This window comes from Cricetulus griseus, chromosome 2, assembly GCF_003668045.3.
Source record: "Cricetulus griseus strain 17A/GY chromosome 2, alternate assembly CriGri-PICRH-1.0, whole genome shotgun sequence".
NCBI classification, from domain to species: domain Eukaryota; kingdom Metazoa; phylum Chordata; class Mammalia; order Rodentia; family Cricetidae; genus Cricetulus; species Cricetulus griseus.
Genome location: NC_048595.1, coordinates 311682860 through 311694142, shown reverse-complemented (window position 1 = coordinate 311694142; position 11283 = coordinate 311682860).

Here is an 11283-nt window from a genome sequence, read left to right as displayed (position 1 = left end):
GCTCAGTGATTACATCTCTAGGGATGTGTGATATAGAGGTAGGACAAGTGTTGAAGTTTTAATTCACAAGACTCCAGATGCAATATCTATTAGTAACTGTTAAAACAGAGAGTGATCAATTCTCCACATACATAGTGATGTGTAGCCACTAAAGTTAAAATGAAAGCTGAGTGTGAAGCCAGTGCCTGGATGCCTACTGTTAGGGAAGTAGAGGCAGGGGGATTACAAGTTGGAGCCTGACAAGACTGGGCTACACAGGAAGATTCTGCCTCACAAAACAAAACAAAACCTCCAGACAAAGCTCCATGCTATTGGTGGTTATAGCATACCAGTTAATAAAAAAGTAACAAATTGCCTTTTATAACATATTTTCAACTTTATGCACATTTGTGTCTGTTTTTCTGTGTGTAGATGCATATGTATGCACAGGAAAGAAAATCTGGGCAGATACCTAGCAAATACAAGCAGTTGTTTCACTCATGAAAAAGATTATGTGATTTTTAGCTCTCATATTCGACATTTTTATGATGAATATAGACTGGCTTCATAAGAAGAATAAAAGATGAATTTTAAAAATATAAGTCTGAATCCTTAGAAAGTCCAAACTTGGGAGAGAGAGAGAGTTCTCTTTAATTATTATAAGGGATTTGATATAAAAATCTACAATTGAGGGGCTGGAGAGATGGATTCTTCCAGGGGGCCTAGGTTTGGTTCCCAGTACCAATATGTTTGTTCACAACTATTTATTCCAGAAGATCCAATCTCCACCTTTGGCCTTCTCATTCACAAAGCACATGAGTGATACACACACACACACACACACACACACACACACACACACACACACACACATATCCAGGCACTCATACATATATCCAGGCACTCACACATACATATAAATTAAAAATATAAAATATAAAATATAAAAAGATTCTTTAAAAATCTGCCATTTCAACTCCTTTTAGCATGGCAGAAAGCAAAATAAACAAACAAAAAACAAAACCAAAAAATCGAACCACTGAGAATCACAAGGTAAGGGCTCAGTGAGTGACAACAGATGATGAAAGCCTGAACTAGAACAATTGTTCTGCCCCTAACCACACACCCAAGAACTTCACCATATCCTCATAAAAAGAGGTAATTGAGGTTAACCTCAAAATTGTAGTGTGTCTTTTTATGGTAGGTTATAAGTATAGCTGGCCTTCCATGTCTGTGTCCTTTTCATCTGCCACTCAACCAACCATGGATCAAAATATTCAGGGGGAGAAAACAACTTTCATCCATACTGAGCACACACAGGCTTTCATTTCTTGCTGTGATTCCCTAAACAATCTACAGCTGTTTCCATAGCATTCATGTTGTGTTGGGTGGCAGAAGCTGTCAAGAGATGCTTGAAAGGTGTAGAGGAGCATGCACAGGCTATAGGAAAACACTGCCATTTGAGCAGTCACTAAGTTTGGTCTGTTAGGATGGGTCATCCCAGAAACAAGACCAACAGGGTGTGTGTGAATACCTATTATGAGCTGGGGAAGAAAGGTTCCTATTTCCAGATGACAAGATTTTTATTTCTACAAAGAAAATCCCAAAGAATATACACAAAAACTCATAGAAATAACAAGTAATGATAAAAGAACAGAACATAAAAATGAATTGTATTTCTGTGAACTAGCATTGAACACTATGAAACCAACGCTAAGAAAACAATCCCTTTATAACTGCATCAGAAGTATTAAAAAACACTTGGCAATGAAAACAACAAAAGGAGTATGAGACTGGCATTGGAAGAAAATAAGGAATTCTCAAATAGATGGAAGATACCATATGCTCATGGATTGGAAGGCTCGATTTTGCTAAATGGCAAAAAATGTTCAACAGATTCAACACAATTACTGTAAAAATCTAAGGTGTCTTTCTCCCCCAAAGTTGATAAGCTGATTCTGAAATTCATATAGAAATGCAAGGGACCCAGAATAAGCAAAATATTCTCAAAAAGAACAGAATTAGAGATTGTACCATTTCTGATACTAAAACTTCCTAAAAAGCAACAAAGATCAAGAAGACATGTGACACATACATAACCCAGATGCTTTTGGGCAGGTGTACAACAATGGAATAAAATTGGGGGTTCCAGAAAATAAACAACATTGTTTTCATGGACAGCTTGTTTTTGACAAAGGAATTTCCATGCTTCAAATGTTTCTCTCCATATTTCCAAACTAATGTGTTGGAGCCTAAGAGCCAATTCAACTGTGTTAAGATGAACAGCCTTTAAGAGGTGGTCAGTAGAATGTGGTGCTCTGATGGAAATGTGTGGTACTGTCATCATTATGCCTTTCCTGTCCCTTCTACTAAATGGAGACAATGTTTCTCCCCTCCAGAGACGGGAGAAGATGCGACCTTGGAAGCAAAGAACAGGCACTCCACAGAGGCCAAACCTGGTGACACCTAGGCTTTGAACTGTCCAGCCTCCAGGCCTTTGAGGAAAAAAATAATTTCTGTTCAAATAAAATTAAACATATCATTTCTGGAGGTTTTGTGACAGCAGACTGAGACATACATCAGAGCCATTCAGTGGTGGAAAGAACAGTGCTCTCAACAGATGGTCCTGGGACACTGCAGAGAGACTGGTTGAGACATTACTGCTGCAGACTGAGTGACGTCCCCCACTCCTATGCTGGAGTTTTAACTCTCAACAAAGTGGAATTAGGAAGGGTTTGAGAGATAATTAGTTTTAGATGAGATTGTGAGAGAGCCACATTAATGAAAGTAGTGTCTTTATATGGTAAGGGATAGAGATCAGAGCTATCTCTAGTCCTCTTCTCCCCTTCCCTCCTCTCTCCTTTTTTCTTCTCTCCTCTCTCTCCCCCTCTTCCTCTCCTTCCCCCTTCTCTGTGTTCCTCTCTGTGTGTTTCTCTCCTTTTCTTCCTGTGTACAAAGAAGAGCTTGTGTCAGCATATAGTAAGACAGTGACTGTCCATAAGCCAGCAAGAGGAACTTCACTAAGAAATGAATCTGCCAATACCTTGGTCTTGCATTTTCTGCCTCCACAACTATGAGAAATAAATATGTATAATTAACCAACCCACCTAGCCTGTGACATTTTATTATAGAAGCCAGAGCTAACTAGGACAATTCTCTGTCAAATACACAAACTAACTCACAATGAATCAAAGATTGCAATGTACAAGCTAAAACTAAAAGTCTTAGTAGAAACATAAGTATAAATCTTTTGGGGGTTTTATTTTAAATTTGTTCATTGACAATTTCATACATGTACATAATCTGTTGTGATGACTCTCATCCCTTGCTTCTCTTATAAATCACCTCTCCTCCTTATAAATCCTTTCTCCACATCAATGCCTTGGTTTTTATGACCCATTGAGGTTGGCCTGGGCTGTGTGTGTTAGCAGGGCTTTAGCACTATACACTGGAAACTGGTGGGTATTCATATCATCACCCATCCAAGGCTCAGGGAGCTAACTGGAAGAGGAGGCTAGAAGAATGTTAACAGTTTGAGGGCATGTAACAGTTTGAGGGCATGGAGAGGAGCTGTGGAATACCATCTGGGCATGACACAGCCATTGCAGTCACAAACTCACAATAGCAGCAGGGCCTGTACAGGGCCTGCACAAGGCTGGCTCTGACAACTGCCAGCCTACTGTGTGGGGAAGGGCCCACACTCCTCCCTGCTGAAATAGTGCTTGCTGGTGAATATTAATCTTAACATCTTGGTTAAGCAGTGGTCCTTCTCACATGCCATCAAAAGAATCATCAAAGTTAAAATGCTTTTGTGCTACAAATACTACCAAGAAAGTTAAGACCTGCATAGTGGGGGAGTTTTCAAGGATCATATGTGATAAAGACCTTGCATACAGAACAAAGTATTCCATGATCACACACCCCAGTTTAAAATGGGTAAGGACTTAAGTAGACACTTCTCCAAGAATATATTTTAATGGATAGTCATTCAGCATCAAACACTTACCATCACTAGTTATCAGGAAATGCAAATAAAACCCAGTGAATGAGGGCTGGGAGGTGGCTTCATCCATAAAGTGTTTGCAGTGCAGGCATGAGGCCGCAAGTTCAGATCCTTGGCACCTATTTTAAAAGCCAGGCGTGGTGGCACACATCTGAAACTCCACAGCTGGAGGGACTATGGAGGATCCCAGGGGTTTGCTGAATCTGCAAGCTCCAGGATCAGTGAGACAACTTATCTCAGAAAACCAGTTGAAGTAATTGAGGAAGACACCCCACCCAAAGTCAATCTCTGGTCTACACACACACACACACACACACACACACACACACACACACACACACACACACACACACAATCTATTCAAAACTCAGTGGATTGCTACTTCTCACTCAATGGGACCTCTATGATAAAACACAAGTGCTGGCAAGAGTGTGAAGAAACTGGAGCTCTAGAAACACTGCTGGTCCAAATCTAAAATCGTGCGGCTGTTTGGAGAGCGGGTTGGCGGGCCCTTGACAGTTAAATATAGAGATACCATAAGGCTCATTTCTGCTGCTGGGTATTTACCCAAGAGAAACTTAAGACACACATCCCTAGGAAACACTGGTACATGAATCCATAATATCACTGTGCCCCGAGTTGAGTCTACCTGTCAACTGAAGAGTGGATACATAAAACTCCGCATACCCACAAGAAGGGATGAGAATCATGGGAAACAGTGTTCAACACCAAACCTTGCTGAATCATGACTGGAAGCTTGGAAATAAAAATGCCATGTGTCATACGATTTCACTGCTATGAAATACTCGGAATGGGGAACTTAGAGTCAAGAAGTAGATTAATGCTGAGGCCAGGGATAGGATTGGGCCAGGGTAGGAGCTTCTCTGTAGAGAGAAACACATCTAATTCACAGAATTGACATTTGCACATCTTTATGAGTATCTTAGAGTCTACTGAATCATACACTTAAATAGTGTTGGGGGATTTTAAAGAATACTACACACACACACACACACACACACACACACACACACACACACACACTGCTATGTATCCCTAAATAGTCTCAAGATCTCTCTCCCTTCTTTAATGTCCCCAGGAGCTAAAATAACAGGTCACACCCCGAATGCCCGGCTTCCTCCTTTTCACACGGGGACACCTTGTATCTTAAAACAACAGAAGAAAACACGTATAAGTCACATATAAAACACGTATAAGGCTGCATTGCCATTTAGAAATATGCATTGCTGACATTCTGCTTTACATCATTTCAAAGTTTGGTTTTCTCTTTTTCCAGTGAGGACCCTAAGGACACGGGGCCTTAAGCCTGCCACCGCCTGCTTCTCTTCAGGGTGCTGTCCAGCTTCAGGACTTCCCTTCTCACAGGCCTCAGTGTTCTTTACCAGACTCAGCCCTGTATTACCACCTCCTGGATTCCAACTTTTTCTTCTTAATCTCTTGGGAGGTTCTGTGGGACCAGCACCGAGGACGTCTCAGTGACAGGCCTGTCTTTGTTCACAGCGCTGTTTGGAGCTAGTGACCTCTCCTGCTTAGTTGATGTGGGCTCTTGCTTTTCTGACACCTTGGAGGTTCCTTGTTTTTCTCTATGTTGGATTTCCAATTTCCTTTATGCCAAGCCTTTTCTTGGGTTTGAGTAATGCCCACCTTCTAGTAGGTTCTCAGGCAGGGACAGGGGAAGATACATAGAAGGTAGATTCAGTTAGACTTCATGTTTAAAAATGTTTTGATTCTGTGCTCATGTCTGAGTAGCACTAAGGATCTATGTAAACTCCTAGGTTCTGAGTGTTTTCGTTTAAAGATTTTATTTATTATGTATACAAAATTCTGCTTCCATGTATATATGCACACCAGAAAAGAGCACCAGATCTCATAACAGATGGTTGTGAGCCACCATGTGGTTGCTGGGAATTGAACTCAGGACCTCTGGAAGAGCAGCCACTGCTCTCCAGCCCTGGTTCTGAGTGTTAAAGGTCTTATTTACCATTGTCTGGCTTCCAGAGTTTTCTTTCCAGTCCATGAAATCTTGTGCTTCAGTCTGGGAAAATTTTTTGAATTATTTCACAGGCAAATTTCTCCCTCTCTTCCTTTTCTCCTGCCTTCCTTCATTCACATAGTTTGTGAACCAAGTAAACTAATCCTTTAAATAGTCTGTTTCTGTCTCTCCATCTCTCTCTTTCTTTTCTCTCTCTCTCTCTCTCATGTGGGGTGTGTGTGTGTGTGTGTGTGTGTGTGTGTGTGTGTGTGTGTGTGGTGTGTGTGGGTGATGTGTGTGGCGTGTGTATATGTGTGATATGTGTAGTGTGTGTGTGTGTGTGTGTGTGTGTGTGTGTGTGTGTGTGTGTTATGCTTTTCCTCCTAGGGGGCCAGAGTTCAGCTGTATCTTCTCCCTGCCTGATGCCACTTCTTCACTTTGCCATCAGCTTCTGGTTTCCCAGAGCTCTTTGTCCTCTGACTGTCCTTGGAAGGGAGGCAGCATGGAAAGACATAATATTGTTAAGCATCTCTCAGCTCTCTGATCATATAACTCATATTTTCTACTTAAAAAAAAGTCTCCTGCTAGACAATGGTAGTGCACACCTTTAGTCCCAGCACGTGGGAGGCAGAGGCAGGTGGATCTCTGTGACCTCGAGACCAGCCTGGTCTACAAGAGCTAGTTCCAGGACAACGTCCAAAGCCACGGAGAAACCCTGTCTCAAAAAACAAACAAACAAAAACAAAAACAAAAACAAAGTCTCCCAATTTTCTTCAGGCTGCTTTCTGCCTCTGCCTTTCCACTGAGCAGCTCTCTCAAATGCCTGGTGCTTTCAATTAACAGCTCGTGATTAAACCTGAAGATGCAAAGGTTGTCTAGAGGCTGTGGTTATGTAGGTCTGACAAACCTATGCTTTACCGAAGGGGGAGCAGGGCTGACCACTGGCTGGAGAAGCTCTTCCTTTAAGTTTGCATTTCCTTCCTAACCCTGTGCAGAGGGCAAAGGTTTGGGCACTGTGATTGTGTCTTAAAGAGATGGACTGGGAGGGTCTATATTCAGCATTCAGGAAATCCAACCATTTTGTTGTGCTTTCAGGCACTCTGGTGCTTACCAGTCTGTTCAGACTGTTCCGGAATTCAAGCTTCTGCTTGTTCCTGAGACATTGGTTTGGTTCTCAACTTGAAATTCTGCTTCCCTTGGTCAGAAAGGAAAGAATAAACACAGGACTCATTGACAGTGAAGAGTCTAAGCCTTAAAACAGACTCAGGCAGAAAGTGTATGCTGTTATAAAAAAAAAAAACCTATAAAACTTAGATACAGAGCAAAAATATGGCCTGGACACCAGAGAGCTGATCCCCTCGGAAGAACTGGTCCCAGTGTCATGGATGTGGGAGACCTGGCCCTGAGACCCTCCACCACCCTGGGAAAACGTCCCTCCTCCACACTGGCCATACAAAGGGAGAACTGGCCCTAGATTTGGAAAAACTAGCCATACCCCTCACCTGGCTGGGAGAGCTGGCCCCAACAGCATGACTGAGGAAGAGCTGGCCCTGACCCTCCCCAGGGTGGGGGTGGTCTTGGTAGAGCTCCAGAGTGACTCAAATACCACTCAGGTCCATATCCAGGGCCTCGAGTTGGCCCACCCCACCATCTATCCTACCTATGACCTGCTGGAGTGAGTGAAGGGACAGGTTCTTCAGAACCATAGGCACAGGATCTCCATGATTCTGGGCAACAGCAGGATCTGAGAGAAGTTTCAGTGGGGATCCAGTACTGATGGTATGCCAGAAGACAGAGGCTTTGAACCAGACCAACAACTCATTGCAATGAACATTTGCAAGTAAAGTTGTTTGGCAAAAGGGTATACTGAGTGACACACCACAGCTCCCAAAGCCGTTACGACAAAGGAAGAGGTGATGGAGAGGCAGGAAAGATAGAGGAGTGAGGTGGTGGGTTTTTTGTTGTTGTTGTTGTTGTTTGTTTTATTTTTTGTTTCTATTTCTTTCTTTTATTATTTTTCTTTTTTAAAAATTTTCTTTTGTCAGGGGAGGCTACAAGGGTAGAAGGCAGACATGGACAGATTGGGAAATGAGTGGGACTGGGGTGCATAATGTGAAATTCTCAAAGAATCAGTGAAGAGACTATGCTAATATAAAAATAAATTAAATTACATGACTAGAAAGGTTTAAAAAAAAGTGGCAGTTCTTCAGAAGAGGTCAGTTCCTATCCTCACTCCCTAGAGAGGATCTTGAGAAAAACAACATGGCGGCAGCTGCAGATGAGCTAAAGAGGAAAGGGAAGACTCAGTGACGTCTTCTCATGTATCCCTTGGCAGAGACAATGCCAGGGAGACAGAGGAGCGATATCTTCATGGGCCACACGGGATGTGTCGATCCACGAAATGTTAGTGCAGCACTGCATGGTGAAGACACTGGTCAGATGAGTGGATGAAGGGAGAGGGGACTCAAAGGAGCCTGAGGTTGGGGTAAAGGAGTCGGTTTCTGTGGATTTAGCATCCAAGACAAAGCTGAGATGAAGGCAAATCAGCAGTTGTCTATGTCAAGGAATGGCAAGAGACTAGATGTCTTCAGTCTGACTTCAGAGCAATGTGGTCATTCCTGGACACTTAAACAAGATCACAGGACAGAGAGAGGAACCATAGGATAACTGTGAGGAAGATGCCACACACAGGCACGGAGGCTTGAAACAAACTGACCTACTGAACCTAGGTAATTTTCTTTTGTAAAAGGAAAAATGCAACACTTACCATTGCTTGTTCCACTTGGTAATACATAGGAATATCTTTATAAGCCAACAAATATCCTTCTACTATATTGTTTTCCATTACTTCTTCATAGACTACCTGAGACCTAGCTTAATAATTTAGAAAAACTGCATAGTTCTCTTATCAAATGGAAGGCATAATCCATCTGAATAAGTTTATTATGTCCTCAGTATAAAAAAAATCCACATGTTGGAAAGATTCTTTGCGAAGTTCTCAAACAAAAATTACAAAGATCTGGTGACCAGAGTTGGCAAAACCAAGTTACCATCTTTTCCAGGTGACCTGTTACTGAAGCTGGTGGCTTGCCTCATCCTGGCTGGCCATGCCAATGCGACACTGACTCAGCTTCTTGCAAGGAATGCGTCAGGACTGGAGATCACTTGATCAGGGAGCCTCCCTGCTGAACATCTGAAGTAACAGCCTAATCCAGCTGTCTGTTCATACCTGGTCTTGTGTTCACAGAGCCTGGAGCTGAAGGGAGGGACACACCAGCTCAAACGGCTAGAGCTGGATTCCTCACACTTAGAGCACAGAGTAGTAAGTGGTTGTATTTATTAATTTTCTATTGTCATGATACCTGACAAAGCAACTTAAGGAAGGGAAGGTTTGCTTTGGCTCTCAGCCTTCGAGGACAGTTTATGTTGGGGGAGACTGGCAGTAGGAGCTTGGCATTGCTATGTTGCATCCACGGCCAGGAAGCAGAGAGAGATGAGCTCTGGTGCTCAGGTCACTTTCTCCTTTACAGTGAGTCTGTGAGCCCCACGAATAAGATGCTGTTGCCCACATTTAGAGTAAGCCTTCCCTGAGAGCATCCTCAAAGACACACCCATAAGTGTTTACAGTCAGGGTGACAATAAAGACTAACTACATTGACTGAGGCAGTGGGCTTTGCCCTAAAAGGCATGATGATGGGTCTGGAGAGATGACTCAGCAGTTAGGAGCACTTGCTGCTCTTACAGAGAACTGGGGTTCAGCTCCCAGCACCCACATCAAGTGGCTTACAACTGATGCCCTCTTCTGGCCTCCCTGGACACAGCGCTTGTGCATGTACACACATACACACCCACACACACACACACACACACACACACACACACACACAAATAAAAAATAAATTGAAAAGTTTTTTTTTTTTAAAAAAAAGCATGGGGTGGCTATGGATTCCATGGGCACTAGGGAAATGTCCAGAAATCCGAAAAGATGACCCCAATTAAGAATCTAAGCAATAGTGGAAAGGCTACCTTAAATGCCCTTCCCCTATAATGAGATTGATGACTACCTTAAATGCAATCATAGAGCCTTCATTCAGTAGCTGATGGAAGCAGAAGCAGACACCCTCAGCTAATCACTGAGCTGTACTCCTGGAATCCAGTTGTAGAGAGGGATGAGGGATGAGCAAAGGGGTCAAGACTGTGCAGGAGAAACCCACAGAAACAGTTGACCTGACTGACTGAGAGCACACATACCCCAGTTGTAAAGCTGGGGAACCAGCATTGGAACAAACCAAGCCCTCTGAATGTGGGTGCCAGTTAGGAGGCCTGGGCAGTCTGTGGGGCCTCTGTCAGTGGAACCCGTATTTATCCCTAGTGCACAAATGGACTTTGGGAGCCCATTCCCCATGGAGGGATTCTCTCTCAGTCCAGATACATGGAGGAGGGCCTAGGCCCTCCCCCAAATGATGTAACAGACTTTGATGATTCCCCCATGGAAGGCCTCACCCTCCCTGGGGCGTGCATGGGGGAGTGGGAAGGGCATGGGAGGATGGGAAGGAGAGGGAACTGGGATTGATATGTAAAATAAGATTGTTTCTAAATTAAATAAGTAAATTTTAAGAAAGAAAAAAGACTCATCTTGGGGCAGGTTCAGAGACTCCAGATCTGGGTTGCTGGTCATCTTATTGGCAGTGTGATGGTTATCCTTAGCAACCCTGGACATCAAAGAAGGTCCAGAATTATCGATTATCTGCCACTGGCTTTGTGTGTTCCCTACTCTTTGGGGGCCTGACATTTGTCACAACCCAGCTCCTCCAGCTGAGATCTACCTTGGGATTTTGTTTTTGTTTCACTAGTCATTTCGTCACTTATTTTGTTTTTGTGCTTGGAGCTTTCAGGGGGAAAAAGTGTTTTTGGTTCAACAGCAGCATTTGGATCAATATGATTTAATCAAAATATATTTCCATTTGTTCTCAGTATTTTGTACATTTTATTCCACAAATTAGAGATACATAATCTATTTATCAAAGGAACATGAAACTTTTTAAAAGCCTACTCTGGTGGCAGAAACACATGCAAATTCCTGGTTACTTTTTTTCTTCTTAAGAAAAATGTCCTTTTCTAGCAAGCACTAAGAGAAAAACAGAACATTTGTAATATGAATTCTGATGCTAAATCAATTCTAACTGCTACCGTGTTGTTCTGTGAGTTTATAGTGTTGTGCAGCATTCAGGGTGTGCTATCTTCATTAGCTGGGAAAATAAAATTAGATTCATATGCAGACTTTCCTAGTAACTCAGTTAATTTCCTG